General features: G+C 36.2%; 1 pseudogene; it reads left to right on the forward strand.

Moving 5' to 3' along the window:
* Positions 1 to 2,131: 2,131 nt before the first annotated feature.
* Positions 2,132 to 10,424, forward strand: LOC127426228 (peroxisomal trans-2-enoyl-CoA reductase-like; annotated as a pseudogene).
* Positions 10,425 to 12,412: the final 1,988 nt, after the last annotated feature.

Here is a 12,412-nt window from a genome sequence, read left to right on the forward strand (position 1 = left end):
AATTAAAGCAAAAGGAGCCCCTACCAAGTATTGAGTACATATACAGTAAATGAACATACTTTCCAGAAGGCCAACAATTCACTAAAAATGTTTTTTTTATTGCTCTTATGATGTATTCTAATTTTTTGAGATAGTGAATTGGTGGGTTTTTGTTAAATGTGAGCCAAAATCATCACAATTAAAAGAACCAAAGACTTAAACTACTTCAGTCTGTGTGCATTGAATTTATTTAATACACGAGTTTCACAATTTGAGTTGAATTACTGAAATAAATGAACTTTTCCACGACATTCTAATTTATTGAGATGCACCTGTGTATATATATATGTATTTATTTATGAATATTTGTGTTCATTTATTTATTTATTGCAGGTTTTGTCCTCCACACATGCTGTGATTTTAAAGCAAAAGCCCCACATTACTAAAATTCTGAAATTAATCACAAATTAATCTGTACATTTTTCAACCGATTTTACTCCAAATGTTATGTTGAAAATATAATGTGTAATGAAAAAATGTTCATGAAAATGATACAAGAGTGCAAAATAGAAGTATTTTCCCTAGTGGACTCTTGTTGAATCAGAAACTGTTGTTTGTTTTAGTCATTGTAGAAGTTAGAAGATTTATGTAACAGTTGTTAATGGTACATATCACTTTAATTAGGCCATGTTTCAGTTCCTGCACACCCTATTTTCCCCCTTGTTGTCTTCACTTAATTAAATGTGCACAGAGCTTGACCTTTGTCACTTTGGTTTGTTTACCGCAAAAAGCTAGAAAGACACTTTCTGGTGTAAAGACTTCTTTTAAAATATATTGAAGCTTCTATGGCCCTGTCCCAATACCCCCACTTGCGGGTTTGGTGTTGCCTACTTACCCACTTGTCTTACGTATTTCCGGTGTTTGGCAACTAGTGTGCAAGTACACGTGAATGACTTTTGATTGCAGGTTGAGACACTGTAGACTTAAGGATGTTGGTGCTGGTTGTGACAGCTGTTTTTGTATTTTCACTCAGCTGAAGACTGATTATTGTTGGTAGTGGTGACTGTTATAGCTTACTTAAAATAATAAATAACTGAAATTGTTACCCATATTCACACACACTGGTTGTTGGAAGTGTATTGTGCTGTAGAAAATAGGTAAGTAAATTTTTTATAATGTTTTTATTGTGTGAAAATAATTGTAAAAGTTAATTATTTTTACTCATTTTGATTTTTAATACTCTGCACATTAAAACCTGTTTAACTGTAAAATTGCGTCATCCATAACTGCTGTAAAATATGAAATATAAGCAATTTCTTTGTACTTTGTTTCTCAATACACTGCATAAAACTTAATAAAAAATCAAATAACATTTTTATTCTATAAACCAGTGTGATCCATTTATAGCTACTAATATAAACCATTAAAATGATATGCTTTGGCTTGTCATTTATATAAGATGACCAAAGACTGCTTTACACAACTTATAAGTATGTAGTTTAATATAACAAATAAAAAGCATTAAAATATATATTTTAAATACATAAATATGACAAATAAACCGTGGTAGTAGTTAATAATTTTTTAGTTTTAAAACAACATTTACAAGACCACATATTGTATGCCACACTGGCTGATAAATGACCAAAATCATGGCAAGAACAAACAAAATAATGTAATTATTGGGTGAGAAGGATAACAAAGAGGTGTATATATATTTATACACATAAATAATATTTTGTAATTATGATGCTGCTATTATATCATCCCAAACACGTTATATCATGTTGAATATTTTCATTTATACTCAAATTAATATATGCTTCACTTACCTTTCACTATCTGATTATAATAAATAACTTATGTTGAAAAGCTTCCCTTGATGTCATCATGGCGAACATACACAGATCGCTCGGGTAGGCGGGGTGTGGCCCCTGATCCCACTCTCTGGGATAGCCTGAAAGACCGCTCCGAAGCGGGATTTGCACTAGTGTGGATTTAGTGTGGGTTAAGTGCACTGAGCTTTGGCGTGTTTTAGACATGGAACAGTCTTGAACACTTACTTCTTGTTGCATGCACGAGCACTCAAGTGGCCAAGACCGCAAGTGTGGATAGTGGGACAAGGCCTATGTGTATACGTTTATTTTCGGTCATGGCAGTGTCCAGTGTTTTTAAAGCAGGCCTTTTCAATCACAAAGTTGCAATAGTGACTGGAGGCGGGACTGGGATTGGAAAAGCTATTACCTCTGAACTTTTACAGTTAGGTATGCATTTACTGGGAATTTTGCTGTTGAATCTGACATTTTCTTTTGTCCAGGAGTGTTTAAAAACCTGTATATTGAAGGACTCGCAATGAACTTTAGTCCAGATATTGAGCAACACAGTAGTTACTATTATGATGATTATTATTTTACCTATTCAGAAATTACTTATTTAACTGAATACAAAATATATACTTAGTGGTTTTTCTATTTTCTGATTTTTCTAAATATATTGAACCATTATTTTTTTGTCAGATGTCAGAAGTTTACATACACTTGGGTCGAAGTCATTAAAACTCATTTTTTAACCACTCCACAGATTTAATATTAGCAAACTATAGTTTTGGCGAGTCGTTTAGGACATCTACTTTGTGCATGACATGAGTAATGTTTCCAACAATTGTTTACAGACATATTTCTTTTAATTGACTATTTCACAATTCCAGTGGGTCAGAAGTGCACATACACTAAGCTAACTATGCCTTTAAGCAGCTTGGAAAATTCCAGAAAATGATGTCAAGCCTTTAGACAATTAGCCAATTAGCTTCTGATAGGAGGTGTACTGAATTGGAGGTGTACCTGTGGATGTATTTTAAGGCCTACCCTCAAACTCAGTGCCTCTTTGCTTGACATCATTCCAAACGCCTGAAGGTACCACATTCATCTGTACAAACAATAGTACGCACGTATAAACACCATGGGACCACACAGCCATCACACCGCTCAGGAAGGAGACTCATTCTGTCTCCTAGAGATGAACGTAGTTTGATGCAAAAAGTGCAAATCAATCCCAGAACAACAGCAAAGGACCTTGTGAAGTGCTGGAGGAAACAGGTAGACAAGTATCTATATCCACAGTAAAACGAGTCCTATATCGACATAACCTGAAAGGCTGCTCAGCAAGGAAGAAGCCACTCCTCCAAAACCACCATAACAAAATCCAGACTACAGTTTGCAAGTGCACATGGGGACAAAGATCTTACTTTTTGGAGAAATGTCCTCTGGTCTGATGAAACAAAAATTGAACTGTTTGGCCATAATGACCATCTTTATGTTTGGAGGAAAAAGGGTGATGCTTGCAAGCATACATCCAAAGTTGTGGCAAAATGGCTTAAGGACATCAAAGTCAAGGTATTGGAGTGACCATCACAAAGCCCTGACCTCAATCTGATAGAAAATTTGTGGGCAAAACTGAAAAGGCGTGTGCGAGCAAGGAGGCCTACAAACCTGACTCAGTTACACCAGTTCTCTCTGGAGGAATGGGCCAAAATTCCAGCAACTTATTGTGAGAAGCTTGTGGAAGGCAACCCAAAAAGTTTGACCCAAGTTAAACAATTTAAAGACAATTCTACCGAATACTAACATAATGTTAGTACCCACTGACCCACTGGGACTGACCCACTGGGAATGTGATGAAAGAAATAAAAGCTGAAATAAATCATTCTCTCTACTATTATTCTGACATTTCACATTCTTAAAATAAAGTAGTGATCCTAACTGACCTAAGACAGGGAATGTTTTCTATGATTAAATGTCAGGAATTGTGAAAAACTGAGTTTAAATGTATTTGGCTAAGGTGTATGTAAACTTCTGACTTCAACTGTAGATATAGATATATACTGTGTATATAAAATATAGACGAACCCTTTAGACCCTCAAGTTTGTGGAGTTAAAATCTTTATTTTTTTTTAATATGAATTACTATCAATATTTTGACATTTTTATAAAAAACAAAAAGGCACATTTTTGTTCAGATCATGTGGTGTAACCCTGAGAAAACGTCTTGATATACTTGACATCCAAAATGTCACCTAGAAAAATGTTTGAAAACTTAAATACTTTTATATACTGTATATAAAATGAAAAACATTGAATGATTATGTTGCATATATTCATTTATTCAATTTGCAAGGAAAGTATATATATATATATATATATATATATATATATATATATATATATATATATATATATATATATATATAATTATTATTATTATTTTTGTGAAACCAACATGGACTCAGAGATTACATTTATATACGAATGAAATAACATAAATGGTCTGGGAATTGTGTTGTAAACAAAACAAAATTAAATCAAAGCTATCTAAAATTTTACCTTCTTCAAAAATCCTTTGTCTGCATTCTAGCTCTGCACACTCTGTTCATTCTCTCGAGCAACTTCATGAGGTGCTTCATCCTAAAATGCCTTTTTAAGATGCAGAGTCTTAAAGGAGATCACATGACACTTGCTGGCTGCTTTTCTCAAACGTATCCATTTAAAAATAATAGTTTTGTAAAGAAATTCATAAGCAGGCACAATTTATATTTGCCTACAAAACTAATTTCCAGCATTTCAGCATAAGCTTTTTAATCAAAATGTTTTAATTCAGTCAAGTGAGTCCACAATTTAGCTGTAACTGTATAGAAGTGTTAATACACAGATTATTCAAGTCTCAAATATCACCCATGTTGTAGGATGCAGTGTGGTAATATCCTCCAGGAAGCTTGAGCGTCTGGTGTCAGCAGTTGAAGAGCTGACTCACAAAATCCCCTCATCCACTCCAGCTAATGTGACCCCTATACAGTGTAGTGAAGATGAGGTGACAGTCATATAAACTTGGCTTTAGGAATGGCAGTAAAGCAGTCCATTTGATTCAAAGATTGTCTGTTAGATGTTTGGCACCAAAATACCTACATTAGGCCATGAGGTTGTTTTCTGTATTTGAACCTTTATGATGGAATCTTTTTTGTTTGTTTGTTTGTTTGTTTTTTTTTTTTTGCACATAGAGGGACAAATGTCCCTAATTGGCTTTAAATGTTCATCATAGTTTCAGTTGTTATGAAACTATAGAAAACAGATGTCTTATATCCATGTGTTTTAGCTGTCATTTTTGACAGGTGAAGAGCCTGATGGCCTCCACTCTGAAGCTTCATGGGAGAATTGACTTCTTGGTGAACAATGGAGGTGGACAGCTTTCCAGTCCAGTGAACTTGATGAGTGCCAAAGGCTGGAAGGCTGTGATTGACACCAACCTCACCGGAACTTTTTTAGGCTGCAAAGAATGTTGAACCTTAATTGCATTTGAATATGGCCAGTAATTGTTTAGTGCCACATTGCTTGTAGATGTCTGAAGTGTTTTATTTGCTTGAATATGAAAACATATGGGTTATATGAGGCATTAAAGGCAAACTTAAAGTGATTAACTGTTTGTATTGAACGCTCAGTATACAATGCTTGGATGAAAGACCATGGAGGTGTAATTGTTAACATCATCGCAGACATGTGGAAGGGTTTCCCTGGAATGGCGTGAGTCTATTATTTGTGAAATGCATTTCAAAAATTTTATTTACAGTACTTGTCATTTATTTTTTTAGATATATTTCTATTGCTCAAAGAAAGGATAATACAACTTAGAGTAATACAAACACAGTTTTTTATGAGTTTAAAGTAGTATTTGGGTCATTCCTACAATTCGGTGACATTTCAACGTACTTTTATAAACTTACATGAAACCTACTTTTATAAGTATCTTTATGTTTCATCATCAAAGAGTCATAACAGTCAAACTAAGTGACTTAAAAAATGTAGATGTCTAACTGGTTAAATGGGCAGTGTCAGGGTGGAAAATAACAGGGTGTACATTCAGTGTAAAATTTAGTCACTATGTGGTCTGTAAATTATATCTAGCAAACATATTTGTAAACATATATTTAGGGGCCAAGCACCGAAGGTACATAGGCAGCTATTGTATCTGTTAGTGTTCTTGTTATTATTATTCTTCCGGTGAAAGTCTATGGCAGCCCATAGAACCGTACATAGGAAAGTTATGAAATTTGGTACACTGATAGAGGACACTCTAAAATTTAATTGACCCAAATTTGAAGTCACTAACTCAAACCCTCTAGCTCCACCAAGTGTTCAAATTGCACACATATTTGGCCCAATACTTTTGAACCGGTCTCGAAACAAAATTATTTTTTCCTCTGATTCCTTGGGTCATTCCAATTCCCAATGTGTTGTGTCATTTCAGAGCCCTGCACACTAGATTTTCCGCTGTTTAATATCTTCCAAAAACATACTTTTTCAAACTCCTCCTAGACAGTATGTCTGATTCACTCTAAATTTTGCACGTATCATCACGTATCAAAAAATTATGGAATTTATGATGAATTTGACGATGAGCATGCCAAAATGGACGTGAGGCTGTATCTTTGCAACTCTTTAGCATAATGTCTTGAAGGTACCTGCCAAGTTTTGGCACAGTGCCACCTAGTGGTCAGGAAATAATAAAAATTTATATTTTTGCTTATAACTTGTGAATAGTTTGGCCTAATCATGAGACTGATCTCTTTAGATTCCTTGGGGTATAACGAGTCGAATGATACCCCATTTTCTGACGTTGGCCATATTTGGCATCATCCATTTTAAATTTTGTCTTAAATTTGTGTATTTTAGAAATACATTGGAGTATCATTAAAAATTTGGTCCTCTGATTCCTTGATTCATGCCAATTCCCAATGGGCGGTGTTGTTTTGAAGCTTCGCCCACTAGATATTCTTCCATTTTTAATTTTCTGAAAAACCTAATTTTCCGAACTCCTCCTAGACTGTATGTCCGATTCGCTCTAAATTTTGCTTTAATTTTAATCTAGAGACACTCATGACAAAAAGTTATGGAATTCAGCGAGCATGCCAAAGGCAAGCATGCCAAAATGGATGTGAGGCTGTATCTTTGCAACAATTTAGCATGTTGACATGAAACTTAGTATGTCATCACAAGCATGACTTGATGGCACAGCACCACCAGTGGTCAAGAAATATGAAAAATTGCTATTTTTGCTTATAACTTCAGAATATTAGGCCTAAAATAATGAGACTGCTCTCTTTAGATTCCTTGGGGCATAACGAGTCGAATGATACCCAATTTTCCAATGTCGGCCATATTGAATTTGTCTTAAATTGCTGTATTTTAGAGACGCATTGGCATATCAATATGGAATTTGGTATGGGTCATTGGAGCCATGTCCTGAAGGTACTCAAAAAGTTTGGGGACAGCAAATGATATAATAAAGTCCATATAACTTTCGAAAAATGTGGCCTATTGTCATTAGCTTCCTTGGCTCATTGCGAGCACGATGATACCAAATTTGCCATGGTCGGCTATACTTCCTGTCTGCCATTTTCAATTTCAGGTTGGTCTAACATTCATCCTTTCACAGTCAGGAACTCTGGCTCCATTCATAGCTAAATTGAATCTCCATTTTATGACAGGCACACAGGAGCAGCCAGGGCAGCGGTGGACAGTCTGACCAAGAGTCTGGCCATTGAGTGGGCTGCCAGTGGGGTCCGGATCAACTCTGTGGCTCTGGTTAGTGCCAGCTGGGAACGCTTTTGCATGGGATGAATTGAGAGAACTCTATTTAAGAACTATAGTGAGACAAAAGAAGCTAATTTTGAGCAGAAACATTCCTTTGTTTGTTTAAGATGGCAGTTCCATCCAGTCCTGCTACAAATAATCGGTGTTCCAGAGGAGGTAGGTCAAAATAATCCTGATGTGACAGAAATTTCACTCTTTCTTATAAGGTTTTAAATCTTGAGAATTTATCACAGATCAGCAACAGCTAGTCAACACACCTTAAAGGAATATTCCTGATTCAATACAAGTTAAGCTCAATTGTGTCAATGTTAATTACCACAAAAAATAATTTCAACTTGTCCCTCCATTTCTTTCAAAGCAAAAACCGATGTTACCTTGAGGCACTTACAATGGAAGTGAATGGAGGCCAATTTTTGGAGGTTTTGAAAGGCAGAAATGTGAATCATATAATTGTATAAAAGCACTTAAATAAATTTTTGCCTAAACTTTTGTATTACTTGAGCTGTAAAGTTATTTAAATAGTCGTTTTAAGGTCATTTTAGGGTTTACGGCATTGCGTCATCATATAACTTTACAAAGAAAAGGTTAGAAGGCGATTTTATGGCACTAAAATCATGTTTACACACATATTGTTTATGTATTGTGGCTATACTTTTGAAACAGTGAGTATTTTAACGTTTACTGACTGGCCCCATTCACCTCCATTATAGGTGCCTCTATGTAAAACAGATTTTTTTTTTTTTTTTTTTAAGAAAAGGAGGGACGAGTCAAAAATAAATTTTTGTGGTAATCAACACTGTGCCACAAATGCTGTCGATTGAACTTAACTTGTATTGAACCCAGAATATTCCAATGTTTAATACATAACCACTAGATGGCAGCTATAACCAGTTTAAGGAATATCTTGTCAGTGTGGATCCTGTACTGTATCCTGGAAGAAAATCAAAAAAATCTAAATCACTTTTATTGTCACACAACCATATACACAATTACACACAACACAATATACAAATAATAACATACAATTTACATTATACAATACACACAATATAGAATACACATTATACAATTAAAAAAAGAATATATAAAATATACAGTATGTTGTATTGTGCTATATTGGCATTCAGGCTGTTGGTTGATAGTCAGTTGCCAGTGTCTTGTTAAGAGAGAATATAATTTATGACAGTCCAGTGTGAGATAATAAGATTAATAAAGTGCAGTGCTGATGTATATTGATCGTGAGAGATCAAGAGTTCAAAAGTCTGATTGCTTGGGGGAAGAAGCTGTCATGAAGTCAGCTGGTGCGGGTCCTGATGCTGCGATACCGCCTGCCTGATGGTAGCAGTGAGAGCAGCCCATGGCTCGGGTGTCTGGAGTCTCTGATGATCCTCCGAGCTTTTTTCACACACCTCCTGGTGTATATGTCCTGGAGGGAGGGAAGCTCACCTCCGATGATGTGTCTAGCAGTTGGCACCACCCTTTGCAGGGCTTTGCGGTTGTGGGTGGTGCTATTGCCATACCAGGCAGTGATGCAGCCAGTCAGGATGCTCTCTATAGTGCTGGTGTAGAACCGTGTGAGGATGTGGCAGTGTAGAATGGAATATAGAAAGACAAAGGCCCATGTTTGCAATAGAACACTAGCATACTACAAGTATTATTTCTGCAATATGTAGTATGTATACTCTGCATAGTATACAAACTATCTCAATGCAAAGAATACTCTGCAGACCTACTACATTTACCACCATGTGTAGTACACAAACAGAGCACGCTGCACTGGATATTAATACATGATGAGGTCAGCAATGACAACAATGTAGCATATTACTCTTTCACTTTCTGTTTAAAAAAAAATAGCAGGCAGTATACAATGACCTAACTTTAAAGAGTTAGTAACTAACTTCCATTTACATTTAATGAATACTAACTTCTATACTGTCAGATATGTCCTGCAGTATGTTTCTTGCTGTCCCCGGCTACCACCTTCTTTACTGGAGCAACCCTGAAGGTGGATGCAGGACAGAGTCTCTACCACTCTGTGTGGGAAATCCCAGGTACACGCTTTGAAAACCACAACATTCTTTTAATAAAAACCCTGAGCATTTGTGTAATTTGTGTTCAAAAGACCTAAAACATCTTCTGAAGCATAAAAATATTTCATTGTGTGCAGCGGATGAGGCTATAACACATGGACTGACATTCACTTTTCATTCTTTTTTTTCTTCTTTTATTTATCCCCTTTTCTCCCCAATTTGGAATGCCCAATTCCCACTACTTAGTAGGTCCTCGTGGTGGCGCGGTTACTCACCTCAATCCGGGTGGCGGAGGACAAATCTCAGTTGTCTCCGCTTCTGAGACCGTCAATCCGTACATCTTATCATGTGGCTTGTTTTGCATGACACCGCGGAGACTCACAGCATGTGGAGACTCATGCTACTCTCCACGATCCACGCACAAATTACCACGCGCCCCAATGAGAGTGAGAACCACTAATCGTGACCACGAGGAGGTTACCCCATGTGACTCTACCCTCCCTAGCAACCGGGCCAATTTGGTTGCTTAGGAGACCTGGGTGGAGTCACTCAGCACGCCCTGGATTCGAACTCACAACTCCAGGTGTGGTAGTCAGTGTCAATACTCGCTGAGCTACCCAGGCCCCCTAACTTTTCATTCTTTAAGTATTAAAAATCTTTCTGTTTCTCTTTCTCTCTCTCATCAGACCACACTGCCTGGCCTCCAGCCCCAGAGGGAGAAAATACAGAAACATTAAAAGAAATCATGGACATGACCAAATCTAAACTGTAAATCCACCACTTGGAATGCTGTTTGAAACAGCTGTTTTTCCTCACAGTTTGGGTGGACCGCAAATAGCTTTGCTTTGAATTACTGCACAACACATCTTGACTGTGGCCTTTGAGTGACGCTCACTGACCCGAACAACAAAATCATTGCATCATTTCACTAGCAGCTCTGAGAAATTGGGTTTAATCAATGTAAATGTGTGTAATAGTATGATATTGTGTATTAGGATAAATCATTTTTTTCATTTATAAAAATAAGGTTTATCAGCTGACACGATGACATAATTATGTATTTTTAAAAGGCTCATTTTTGGGTCTATAAACGTTTTAGGCAATTGCATCATTATTATTTTTGTAGTTTGCTGTTGTTTCACTTACAAAAAAATGTATTGTATTGGTACTATGGTACAGTCATGATATTAGATGGTATGTGTAACATGGTATTTACATTGTACTGTACTTGAAACCATGGTACCAAAAATATGGTAAAATATTATACTTTGTACGTCTATGATGCTGATGATCCATAATAAAAGCTTCTATGTCATATGTTATAATATTTAGTTACAGGGTTAATATATTACAGGTAAAGTGGGACACTTTCTGATAATTAGTCATTGGTGTTTGACATTTTAAAATATAATCCAAATGGCTATATAAATGTTATCCCACACTAGTTTAGCATGAGCTTAATGTTGATTTATAATAATGGAAGAATTTACACATAATTATAAATGATTAAAGGAATATTCCAGGTTTAATACAAGTTAAGCTCAATTGACAGCATACGTGCCTCAATGTAACCCTTTTTTTTTTCAATGATTTTTTGTGGTAATCAACATTATGCCACAAATGCTGTCGATTCAGCTTAACTTGTATTAAACCCAGGGGCGTAGATACCATTATAAGTGATATAACATAAGTGACGTGTCCTCCTCACTTTTCAGAAATAACTAAATGCATCCCCCCCACACTTTTTGAGAAGTAATAACTGAATTTTAATATGTTTATTTTGCTTAATTGTAGTGCAAGTGAAAAAGGTGCAGCCGTTCTCCTAAAACGAAGCCAGAGAAGTCATCTTTGACTATTGTAAGATAATGTTGTTAAACATGAAAACATTATACATTTTGGTAACTTTTAGCAAGTTTTAAATCTCCGGACTTCTTTAGTCTTTTTCACTGAAACACTGAATGACTAATAATGTCTCATGTACAACCCCCAGCCAAAAAACCTAAGGGGACAGACATTCAGGATTTCTATCATATCGTGTGTGTGACAACAATAATCTAATGTCATAGTATTTTCATCAGGAGTGCTCATTATGTCGATCGTAAACAAAATAACATTATGAAAAAGTAGATCTCATTTAGACATGTGAGCACCCCTAGTGTACATCTAAACAATGATATTGTTCTCCCAATTTTCTCCTGAATTTGGAATGCCCAATTCCCAATGCACTCTAGGTCCTCGTGGTGGCATAATGACTCGCCTCACTCCGGGTGGCAGAGGATGAATCTCAGTTGCCTCCGCGTCTGAGACCGTCAATCCACGCATCTTATCACGTGGCTTGTTGAGCGCGTTACCGCGGAGACCTAGTGCGTGTGGAGGCTTCACGCTATTCTCTGCAGCATCCACACACAACTCACCACGTGCCCCACCAAGAGCGAGAACCACATTATAACGTCCACAAGGAGGTTAACCCAACGTGACTCTACCCACCCTAGCAACCAGGCCAATTGGTTGCTTATGAAGCCTGACTGGATTCAGTTCTTTGACTTTTCTATGTTTTGTGTTCGGCTATTATTTTGAATTTAGATTAATGGTAATGGTGATGTTTGTGGCATATTTATTTTAGAAAAGAAAGAAGAAGAAGAAAAAAGATCAGTGACCAAGTCAACAAGACTTCTGAAATCTTTAAGGTATGTCATATTTGACAATGACATTTAAGGAATTATTATTATTTATTTATTTATATTATTTTGTGCTTTGATT

The sequence above is a fragment of the Myxocyprinus asiaticus genome, chromosome 35 (genome assembly GCF_019703515.2).
Source record: "Myxocyprinus asiaticus isolate MX2 ecotype Aquarium Trade chromosome 35, UBuf_Myxa_2, whole genome shotgun sequence".
Classification (NCBI taxonomy): Eukaryota; Metazoa; Chordata; class Actinopteri; order Cypriniformes; family Catostomidae; genus Myxocyprinus; species Myxocyprinus asiaticus.